Raw genomic sequence first — 12,294 nt, 5'->3', positions numbered from 1 at the left:
AACCCACAGCTTTACAGTATAGAAAGAATTCCCATCTTACAGATACCATCCTGCTTTACAGATGATGAACCTGAAGTTCAGAGAGACATGCCTTACTCAAGTTCACACAGCCAGTTTGTGGCAATACCCAGAACTGTCTGTTTTGTTGATTTGACCAAATTTTTATTTTATTTCATGCTGCTTCCCAGTTATTTAGCAAAGCGGAGACCTTAGCCAATTATCTAGTGGAGTGGCAGACCTTCCCTCTGCAGGTACCGGAGTGGGGTGGGCTGAGCTGAGCAGGTTGAAAGCCAAAGCAGGCTGAAGCCAAAGCAGGTCAAAGTGGTGAGACTCATGCCACTGAGACGTGAAGGCCCTCTTCAGCTCCCTCCTGATCCAGGTGGGTGGGTGCTCGCCCTAGCTCTCCTCTCCCCCGCCCCATGGAGAAGACAGATCTGATCCAGAAGGCGGAGCTGGCCGAGCGCTATGACGATATGGTCACCAGCACTGAAGGCTGTGATGGACCGGCGGCGCCGAGCTGTTCAAGCCGGAGCGCAACCTCCCGTCCCTGGCCTACACGAACGTGGTCAGGGGCTGCAGGTCCACCTGGAGGGTCATCTTGAACATCCAACAGAAAACTTACACCTCTGACCAGAAGTTGCAGCTGATTAAGAACTGTCGAGGGATGGTGGAGTCCAAACTGAGGTCCGTCTGTGCCACCGTCCTGGATTTGTTGGCCAAGCATTTAATAGCCATTGCACCTAACCCAGAGAGTAAGATCTTCCATCTGAAAATGAAGGGAGATTACTTCCGGTGCCTTGCTGAAGTTTCATGTGGTGATGATCAGAAATAAATGATAGATAATTCCCTAGAAGCTTACCAAGAGGCTTAAGCAAGAAAGAGATGCGTCCCACACACCCCATCTGCCTGGGGCTGGCTCTTAACTTTTCTGTATTTTACTATGAGATCATTAATAACCCAGAACTTGCCTGCACACTGGCTAAAATGGCTTTTGATGCGGTCACTGAAGAACTTGATACACTGAACGAAGGAGAGGCGTGTAAAGACAGTGCCTTCAACATGCAGTTTCTTAGAGACAACTTTATGGACACCAGACAGTGCAGGAGAAGAATGTGATGTGGCAGAAGGGGCAGAAAACTAAGTACATGTAGGGTGTCATCCTTCTTCCTCTCAAGAAACCGTTTTACAGTAAGTCCCTTACATACGAACCTTCAAGTTGCGAGCCTTCAAAGATGCGCACATGGTTTGCACGTCCAGTCACGTAAGTTAGTTCACGTGTCTGGCGTACATTGTGACGTGCCTGCATACTCTACAAGTGGTTGTGCTTTTGTGTACTCTACTGTATAGTATTGTATAGAGTACAGTAGTATAGTATCTTTATTTCAAGCCCAGGATGTCTGGAAGCAAGCGTAAAAGCAGTGGTTATTGTAGCTGGTACTGCTGAGAAGAGCCAAGCGATAACGATGGAAACATCGCTAGAGCTAGATCTGCAAAAGGACAACTTCATTGAACTTCCTTGTGGGCAACATGAGGAGCTTACTAATGAAGACCTGATGGAATTGGAGGCCCAGAGGAAGGATGAAGAGAGACAAGAGGAAGAAGTAAGTGAAGAAGCGAAGAGATTCACGACGCAGGAAATGGCAAGGGGGTTTTCTTTATTTGAGGAGGCACTGCTAGTTTTTGAGGCACAGGACCCCGATGTAGAATGGTACACGAAGGTTACAGCAGCCGTTCAGAGTGCAATCCAGTGCTACTGTGGCATCTATGATGAGAAAAAAAGAGCTACTACCCAGACATCACTGGATCACTTTTTCAAGAGGGTAGATGGAATTGAATCCAGCAAGGAACCAGAACCTGTGCCATCAGCGTCAGGTGTGAGTGAAATTGCAGCTTGCCCGCCATCTCCTGTTGCTGATGATCCTTCACCTCTACCATCTCCCACCTCTTCTCCCGCCTCCAGTCAGTAACTCTTCTTGCCTGGTCACTTGATGCCAGCCCTTGTATGCTAGCTGTTGTACTGAACTACTGTACTTTTCAAGGTACTGTACTGTAAGATTAAAAATGCTTTCTTTATTTTTTGTGTTTGCTTTTTATGTATTATTTGTGTGAAAAGTATTACAAACCTATTATAGTACAGTACTATAGAGCCGATTGTGTTAGTTGGGTACCTAGGCTAACTTTGTTGGACTTATAATTGGACTTATGAATGCGCTCTTGGAACGGAACTCATTCATATGTAGGGAACTTAATGTACTCATCTCCTTATTTCATTTGGATTTCCTATAGCAAAGAAGCCCATACATGTGTGTGGAATCAATTGTCTGTAGTCTTTTCACATCGCAGCTTTGGGAAAACTCTTTGATTTGTGTTTGTCTTGGCCTTCCTGGTGTGCAGTTACTGCTGTAGAAAGTATTAATAGCTTCATTTCATATAAATATAACTTCCAAACGCTTATGTAGAGGACTAAAAATGTATCTGGTATTTAAGTAATCTGAACCAGTTCTGTAAGTGACTGTGTTTTGCATTACTGCAAAGATATGAAAATGTAATTAACTACAATGTAAAGAGTTTTCTACATAACTTCTTAATTTCTACATTCCTTCCCTTACTCTTCTTCAAGGGTTTCCTTTCAGTAAGCAACTTTCCATGCCCTTAATGTATTCCTTTTTGGTAGGAATCCAGAAGTATTGATTGAATGAAAAAGCATTTGACATTTCTGGGCTGAGAGTCACAAACTGAGATGCCTCTTGTATCATATATGATGGAGGTCTTGTGTATCTATAACAACAGAGAGTTTCCTTATTTGCTCTTCATTTGCTGCTGTTTAAGTTGACAGCTTCCCTTCCCAAGAAAAATTCACTTACACCTGCTGCCTTTGGAGTCCTGGTATTCACTGTACCATATAACAGAAGTAACGTGTTGCTGTCAGAATACAAGCATTGCTTTTGGCAAATTAAAGTGCATGTCATTTCCTAATACACTAAAAGGGGGAAATAAGCTAAAGTACACAAGTCTGAGTCTAAAACTTTAGTACTTTTCCATGCAGATTTGTACACATGTGAGAGGTTGTCCAGTGGTCTAGTGATTATTGTTTAGAGAGTTGGACCACTACTGTGTGTTGCTAATCATTGACTGTAGTTCCAAAACAGCCTTGTGAAAATGTTATGCCCTATGTAACAGCAGAGCAACATAAAATTAAATTATATTTTATAAACCAAAAACATTATCTGTTAGACAAAGAAAATGCAAAAAATATATAGCCTTGCTTCAATTTTCTGAATATTTCAAGAGGGGGAAATGGCTCATTTCTGACATTCCAGACAATGGCCTTATTTGTGTTTTATTAGTGAGGATTATGGTCCACTCATATCTGAGAAAGTGTTTCATTTTCCTTGAGTCAGACAAGGCTCTCTTAATTAAGGGAAACATTCCACTCTTTAGAATCATAAAGACGCGCCTATGCAAATTACCTTTATCCAGACTGACTGGAGGCATCTTTTTATGAGATAAAGCTGAGCTTCTTAAAAATGTATTGCTCATCTCTTCCTCTCTTTCTCTCTATTAAAAGCAGAGATGAAGCCTTGTCGGCTTCGTGAAACTGCCCTCTGTATTCCTGTAACACTCCCTAGAACATGACCCCTGGGGTTTTGAACTCTGTTTTCTCTCCAAAATCAACATTGTTGAACAACGAAAGGAATCTCTAAACATCAAAGGCCAAGGAAGACAACACCCAGAGAGCAAGGAAATTCATTTTGAAAGTCAGCCCCAACTCTTCTTCCAGCCTCTTTTCTGGACAATGCATGCAAGCTCCCCATCTATCATTTCATCACCATGGCTGCTCTGCCCCACATAAACATTAACTTTTCAGTCTGTAACACTGGCAAACAAGATGAAGGAGATGCGGCTTATTACCCTGACTCCTGTGCCTTACACAGATGACTGTCGTGTTTAGACGAGACACAGAGAGGCAATGCCAGGGTGGCTAACTCAGGTGGGGTTTCCAAATTGGGACTCTTTTTTCTAGATGTCAAAAGACTGGTTTCTTACTTTTGCGCTTGCACTGTCCAGTTTTGATAGGAAGGTTATAACTTCCTAGAATTTGTTGGGAAGGTTCAATATATTCTAGTAAAAGTTTAAGATATTTTAAAAAGGGTTTGCAGATACTGTAAATCAGAGTGATTCTTTACTGAGATATCTTCTTTATGCCTTTAAACATAAAAAACATTTTAGCGATGCATCTAATATTTGAGCCTCATTATTTTCAGTGTGGAAATGTGCCCCTAGAGGGGCGCTCCCTGCTCTCCTGCGATCTGACTACCCACAGGGCTCTCAGCGCAACGAGGGGTGTGGGTAAGCCTCATCAACCCTCTCACTTAGCTTCTCAAAGTTGGCACTCAATTTATGATTAGGAGATACTGAGGCTGACAGCTTTTCCCAGATGCTTTTCTGTCTTTACATTGTGAAAAATTAAAGGGAAAGAAGAGTGCACGCACTTTTTTTAGGATGCCAACCTTTCTAAAACCTATGATTAGGACACATTAACAAATGTTTTACATGTTTCAAATGACTTCATTCATTTTTTCATTCAACAAGTATTTGTGATTGTTTACTAAAAGCCAGGCTGAGTCGGAGGCTGGGGATATGATGACTAAAAAAATACTCTATGAGAAGGACATCATTGTGATTTCCAAAGTTACCCCCATTTTTCAGTACAAATTTGGACACCAGCAACTAATGGACAGTAAGTAAAACTGGATTATAGAAAACATCATGTACTGGAAAATGACTTCATACAGTGAATTGGCCATTCCATCTCTTTCTCTTTCTTAAGAACAACTCAGTGAAATAAAATTCCAATTTATTGTTGGACAACAGTGTTGCACACATGCATCACACGGGCCAAAAACTAAATAGCAACCTCACAGACCAAAAGAAGGAAAAAAAAAAAAAGAAGCTTTTACCTTTGGCCTTTTAAATCATCTTATACAAACCAAGTACTTATTGTACAGCTAAATATAAACACAAAAGATGTTACTAGAACGCTTGGAATAAGTTGTTTTTGCTCTTTTTACGAGTGTATTTTTTTTCTCATTTGAGATTAGAACGAACATGGGCACACCATAAGTAAAGTCAGAAGTAGGGCAGAAAACACTCTGAAGGTTGGTTTGGTCATCTGAGATCATTAGAAATGGCTGACCCCTAACAATATGTACAAAAATATAAAATGTAAATAAAATTTACAAACACATTTTCCTTTTTGAAGCGCTTTCAAGAAAATAAGCAGGCACAAAAACAGACACAGAGGTCAATGGAACAGTACTGAAAGTCCATAAATAAACCCATGCTAATATGGTCAATTAATCTTTGACAAGGGTGGCAAGAATATACAATGGGGAAAAGACAGCCTCTTTAATAAATGGTGTCTGGAAAACTGGACAGCTACATGCAAAAGAATCAAACTAGACCATTTTCCTAATACATACACAAAAAAACTCAAAATGGATTAAAGACTTAAATGTAAGACTTGAAACCATAAGACCGCTAGAAGAAAACATAGTATGCTCTTTGACATTGATCTTAGCAATATTGTTTTTTGGATCTGTCTCAGGCAAGGGCAACAAAAACAAAAATAAACAAATGGAACTGCATTAAACTAAAAGACTTTTGCACAGTGAAAGGAACCTTCAACAAAATGAGAAGGCAGCCTACTGAATGGAAGAAAATATTTGCAAATGATATATTCGATAAGGGGTTAATATCCAAATTATATAAAGAAATCACACAACTAAATATTTAAAAATCCAATTAAAAATGGGCAGAGAACTTGAATAGACATTTTTCCAAAGAAGACATACAGATGGACAACAGACACATGAAAGGATGTTCAACATCATTAATCATCAGGGAAATGTAAATCAAAACCACCAATGAGACATAACTTCACACCTGTCAGAATGGCTATTGTCAAAAAGACAACAAACAAATGACAAATGTTGGCGAGGATGTGGAGAAAAGGAAACGCTCATACACTGTTGTTAAGAATATAAATTGGTGCAAACACTACAGAAAACAGTATGGAGGTTTCTCAAAAAATTAAAAATGTCATTAGAAATATCATATGATCCAGCAATTCCACTTCTGGGTATTTACCCAAAGAAAACAAAAACAATAATTTAAAAAGATATATGCACCCTTATGTTCACTGCAGCATTATTTATAGCAGTCAAGATATAAAAGGAACCTAAATGTCCATGGGTAGATGAATGGATAAAGCCTAGTATACACACACACACACACACACACACACACACACACACACACACACTGGAATATTACTCACCCATGAAAAAGAATGAAATCTTGCCATTTGTGACAGCATGGATGGGCTTAGAGGGTATTATGCTAAGTGAAATAAGTCAGAGAAAGACAAATACTATATGATTTCGTTTATACCTGGAAGCTAAAAAACAAAACAAATGAACAAAGAAAACATAACTTAAGAGTAGTCAGAAACAGACTTATAGATACATAGAGCAAACTGGTGGTTGCCAGAGGAGAAGGAAGCAGGGGGTTGAGTGAAATAGGTGAAGGGGATTAAGAGATACAAACTTCAAGTTATAAAATGAGTAAGTTACAGAGGTGTAATATGTACCATAAGGAAGGGAGTTAATACTGTAATGATTTTGTATGGTGACAGATAGTTACTGGAGTTGTGGTGATCATTTCATAATGTATTTAATTGTTGGATCACCATGTTGTACACCTGAAACTAACACAATATTTTATAGTCAACTATATTTCAATTTAAATAAAAAGAAGAAAAAAAAGCAGGGCCTTAGAAATGTTGTTTCTTTATTCCATCCCTGTTTCAAATTCATGTTACGGTTTTGGTCAGGTAATGGACAAGAAGTGTCATCAGTGGGTGTGTTGCCCAAGGTGGGCTGACTGGCGGGACTCTGTCCAAAGGTGACCATGTTTAGATTCTGACACAGAATGATGAATAGGTCACAGTGGCTTTTTCTGTATTGTATTGTATTGTATTTGTTCATTTTCTTTTATTTATTTATTTACTTTTGGCTGTGTTGGGTCTTTGTTGCTGCATGTGGGCTTTCTCTAGTTGCAGCCAGTAGGGGGGCTACTTTTTGTTGTGGTGCACAGGCTTCTCACTGCGGTGGCTTCTCTTGATTCAGAGCACAGGCTCTAGGCACGTGGGCTTCAGTAGTTGTGGCTCGCGGGCTCTAGAGCACAGGTTCAGTAGTTGTGGCACGCAGGCTTAGTTGCTCCGCTACATGTGGGATCTTTCCAGACCAGGGCTCAAACCCGTGTCCCCTGCATTGGCAGGCAGATTCTTAACCACTGTGCCACCAGGGAAGCCCTATTTTTTTTAATTTTTAGTTTAACTTTTCCTTTTTTGCTGTGTAGTCCTCCTCATCAGTCTTCTGCTCTTGCTATCAGCATTGTCATCCTCATCATCTTCAACTGCCCATTTGCATGTAGCTGCCTCAGCGGCTTCATCTTCCTCTCCATTCTCTTCTTCACCATGTCTTTCATCTTCCTCCTCTTCCTCTTCCTCATCACTTTCTTCCTCTTCTTCACCTACATCTTGCTTCCTATTTTTCTCATTAGCATTCCCGCTAGCAAGTGTGGCTCCTCTACTCTCCCCCTCTCCACAATTTCCTTTTTCTCCTTCAAATCCTTGGTGGTGATCTTGTACCTGGTGACTATGGCTATGCCTGACATCGTGGGGCATGCCAGTGATTCCATGCAGTGGATTAAAATTGTTCAGTTGTTCAGTTAGTTACAGCAGAGGCAGTGTGGTAGCCAAGAACATAGACTTTGAAGTCAGTTAGGTCCTAGTTCTACTTCTACAGGCTATGAGATCTCAGGCAAGTTATTTAAACTCTCTAAACCTCAGGGTCCTCATCTGGAAAATGGGGATAGTAACACCTAGTTCCTAATGCTGTTATGATGATCAAATGACATGGTATATTTAAAGTTCTTAGTATTGCCTCTGGTGTGAAATGGCCAATTAATGATAGTTGCTAGATTAATAATAATAATTTTATTCAAGTAGTAGGATTGACAAAATGAAGTGTCTGTGTATGGGATATCAGTTCACAGAGTGAAGGAGCAAGTGTGATATAAAAACTAACAGGGTTGGGGCTTCCCTGGTGGAGCAATGGTTGAGAATCTGCCTGCTAATGCAGGGGACACGGGTTCGAGCCCTGGTCTGGGAGGATCCCGCATGCCGTGGAGTGGCTGGGCCCGTGAGCAATGGCCACTGGGCCTGCGCGTCTGGAGCCTGTGCTCCGCAACAAGAGAGGCCGCGATAGTAAGAGGCCCGCGCACCACGATGGCCCCCGCTTGCCACAACTAGAGAAAGCCCTCGCACAGAAACGAGGACCCAACACAGCAAAAATAAATTAATTAATTAATAAACTCCTACCCCAACATCTTCTAAAAAAAACAAAAAAACCCCAAAAAACAGAGTGCAGGCCCTGCACACACACACACACACACACACACACACACACACACACACACACAAACAAACTAACAGGGTTGGGCTTCCCTGGTGGCGCAGTGGTTGGGAGTCCGCCTGCCGAGGCAGGGGACATGGGTTCGTGCCCCGGTCTGGGAAGATCCCACATGCCGCGGAGCGGCTGGGCCCGTGAGCCATGGCCTCTGAGCCTGCGTGTCCGGAGCCTGTGCTCTGCAACGGGAGAGGTCACGGCAGTGAGAGGCCCGCGTACTGCAAAAAAAAAAAAAAAAAAAAAAAAAAAAAAAAAACTAACAGGGTTGGGTTATTCAGGAAAGATGACTGCCCCAGGGGTTATGGGTGGGACGATGTATATAATGTATACATTTAATCCCCACTTATATTTAATCCCCACTTAAAGGTCTGGAACATCCTTGGATTCAGGGAATTAGTCCCACTTCCAAGCAGAGGAGATATAATAAGCACCAAGTCAGAAAGCACATCACAACAGAATTGGCCTTAGCACACCAGCACTAATTTAGGCTAGCCACGCAGCTAGGTCCTGGATTGCATCTCTGTGACCAAGTGCCTACCCTGGTAGGCAAAATGCTAAATGTGTCCTCCTCAACCCCTACAACTTCCCATCTCCTCTTTGATTATCCAATCAAACACTAATCTAGGTACTGCTGGGAAGGGATTTTGCTGATAGAATTCAGTTATTAATGAATTGACCTTAAAATAGGGAGATTATCCTGGATAATCTGAATGAGCCCAGTGTAATCACATGAGCCCTTAGAAGTAGAATTGGAGGCAGCAGAGTAAGGCAGAGAGATGTGGCAGAAGTCGTAGGCCAACGAACGATGATGCAGAAGGGGAAGTTGGAGAGATTTGAGGAGAGGGACTCAAAACTGCCATTTTGGACAGCGAAGAGAGCCATAAGCCAGGGAATGAAAATGGCCTGAAGAGGATGAAAATGACTCCTGGCTGACAGCCAGCAAGGAAATAGGGACCCCAGTCCGACAACCACAAGTAACTGGATTCTACCAACAATTTGGATGACCTTGGAAGTAGATTTTTCCCAGACTCTCTCAAGAAGAGCCCAACTGGCTGACGTCTTGACTTTGGGAATGTGAAACCCAGAGCAGAGAAACCAGTTGACCCAACCTGTACTTCTGACCTACAGAAACAATGAAATAATAAATCTGGGTTGTTTTCAACCATCAGATTTGTAGTAATTTTTTACAGCAGTGATAGAAAACTACATGCCTATTTTGTCCCAATACAGCATACAGATCATCCTTTAAAAACCCAGGTCAAATCATGTCATTTCCAACCATAAGCACCTGCATCTCTTTGTGAAGGGCTTTCTCTGGCCTCAGGAATCCACTTGGAAGAGCAGGATAATTAACCATGCCCTCCTAGGATCAGCCCCTAGCCAATGACGGACTGGAATCGGTAGATGCATTCCCCCAGCTCCCTCACCACTCCTTGGGGATACTCTGAGGTGTCTCCCAGAGTTCTCTTGTGGGACTGAGTCTTGGCTCCCACAGTGGTAACCTGCTGATTAACACACCCTTTACTGGATTTGTCCCTTTCCCTGTCTCACTTCCTTACTCCCTTACTAGTGCTTCCTGGGATCACCTCCCAAATAAATGACTTGCACCTATGTCCTTGTCTCTGGGTCTGCTTCAGAAGGAACTCAACCTAAGACACTGAACTTATGAGCTGGCTGGAGGTACAGGAAGCCAAGCAGGTTGCTATAACATTTTTTTTTAATGTAAAAACTAAGGTATATCTACCTTCTGAGGTTTCGATCTGAGCAGGCATGGAATCAACACAAAGGACATGGGCTTTAGAATAACACAGGCGTGGATTTGAATCCCTGCTTGACCATGTATTAACTGAAAAAACATAGGCAAGTTACTTAACCTTTTGAGGTCTGTGTTTCATCCTCTGGAAAATGGAATTAATAATATCTACCTTTAATTTTGTGAAATTTGTATGAAGTAATGCGTGTAATTAAATTAGTCTCTTCCTGTATTTACATGTTATGTCACAGTATGTTACAGACGGCAGGGACTGTAGTCAAACACCTTTAGCTCTAGATGGGAGATCTGAGACTTAGAGGCCAAGAAGCTTGCTCCAATTCACAGTGTTGGTGTTAAACTGAAGATTTTTTTGATAGTACATTCACGAGTTCAAAAATTAAAACTATATACAAGGGAAACAGCAGATCTTTTTATTCAAAAAGTGAAGAGGCGGGCTTCCCTGGTGGCGCAGCGGTTAAGAGTCCACCTGCCGATGCAGGGGACATGGGTTCGTGCCCCAGTCTGGGAAGATCCCACATGCCGCGGAGTAGCTGGGCGCGTGAGCCATGGCCGCTGAGCCTGCGCGTCGGGAGCCTGTGCTCCGCAACGAGAGAGGCCACAACAGTGAGAGGCCCTCATACCGCAAAAAAAAAAAAAAAAAAAAGTGACGAGGCCAGATTTTTCTCCTGATATAAGACACTGAGAGCAAAGCTAATAATAATCCTTTAGGAAACTTCTGGTTACAAAACAAGCAGCACGATGGCCAAGGAAAACAAGCAAGGAAGCTTTTCTAAAATCCAGGGGTATTTCCCCCTCTCTGTTAACAACTGACGGCAAACAGTCTGGCTACATTCAGGAAGGGCTCTTTCAGTGAACCAGCCCATGTGCAATTATTTCTCCTGCTTGGGAATTCACCGCTGGAGTTGGCTCATTTTGAAGATATTCCCACTGTTAATTCTTGGATTCCAAAACAGAAAACGGAAGCGTCAAGATAAGGTGCTGCCAAGCAGGAAGCAAGGAAACACATTAGAACTGAAGTCTCAGAATCGTGCCAGAAGTTTTAAAAGGGAAATTAGTGGAAATTACAGAGGCCTCTTGAATCAGACAAGAAAGGAGACTAACTTAATATATACCGACTTATGGTACTTCTTTAGAGCTATTCTCTTCCTTTGGTTAAAAACCATTTACTTTCCATGTACGAGAAGTCAAAACATCGACTCATCCTAAATATTTCTGAATTTGCCCAACACTGTTACAAATGGTGCCTCTAGTCTTCCAGTAGAGAGGGTGTCAGTAACTGTAGTGACATTTTGGTCAAAATTGTACTTAGAGCTGAGCACCAGCCATGGGGTCTTGATATTCTCTCCCAAATTAGGTGACCCTGGGCCAATCTATCTCAAAGTGTGGTAGGATTTGGGTATCTGTATCAGAATTACCTGAATATTCATTTAAAGTACGGATTCCTGGTCCCTGGGTGCGGGAGTGCAGACAGAGAGCCCAGGTCTCCTACTTGACCCAGGTGTTCTGAGATAGCTACACATCCAAAGAAGTGAACATGCCTTTCTGGAGAATGACTTTAGAGGGAACCAGACTAATTTTCTATCAAATATGCTTATGTTTCAGTCAAGCAAGAAATGCCATTCTACACCATGATGGCATACTGTTATTAATTTTATTTCACAATTTTGGGTGTGCAAGAAATATCATATTTGTATTCTGCAAATAGTATTGAATCTTTATTGGGATTTCGTCTCCCTACCTTAGACTCTACAGAAGTACTTTAGATGTTAGCAGAGTCGAACTTGGGGGGAAGTTACTAAAGCTTTCAAAAATAAGCACCTAGCGACACTGCCCAGAGATGAGGGAACCAAGAACTACGGTCCATGCTTCATAGTTCCCTTCAGCACTGAGGAACCAAAGCTAAATTCACACTTTAATAGATGGTCTTGCCACATGTGCTTATGGCCGATGCTACTTCCCATTAAACCCAATAATCTCCTGTCCATG

The 12,294-nt window shown here is 41.9% G+C and overlaps 1 pseudogene; it reads left to right on the top strand.

Moving 5' to 3' along the window:
• Positions 1 to 419: 419 nt before the first annotated feature.
• Positions 420 to 1,141, top strand: LOC137211721 (14-3-3 protein theta pseudogene; annotated as a pseudogene).
• The last annotated feature ends 11,153 nt before the right edge of the window (positions 1,142 to 12,294 follow it).

Source organism: Pseudorca crassidens, chromosome 2 (assembly GCF_039906515.1).
Source record: "Pseudorca crassidens isolate mPseCra1 chromosome 2, mPseCra1.hap1, whole genome shotgun sequence".
Lineage (NCBI taxonomy): Eukaryota > Metazoa > Chordata > Mammalia > Artiodactyla > Delphinidae > Pseudorca > Pseudorca crassidens.
Note: the sequence above shows the minus strand (reverse complement) of the source record. Positions and strands in the feature narration are given on the sequence as shown.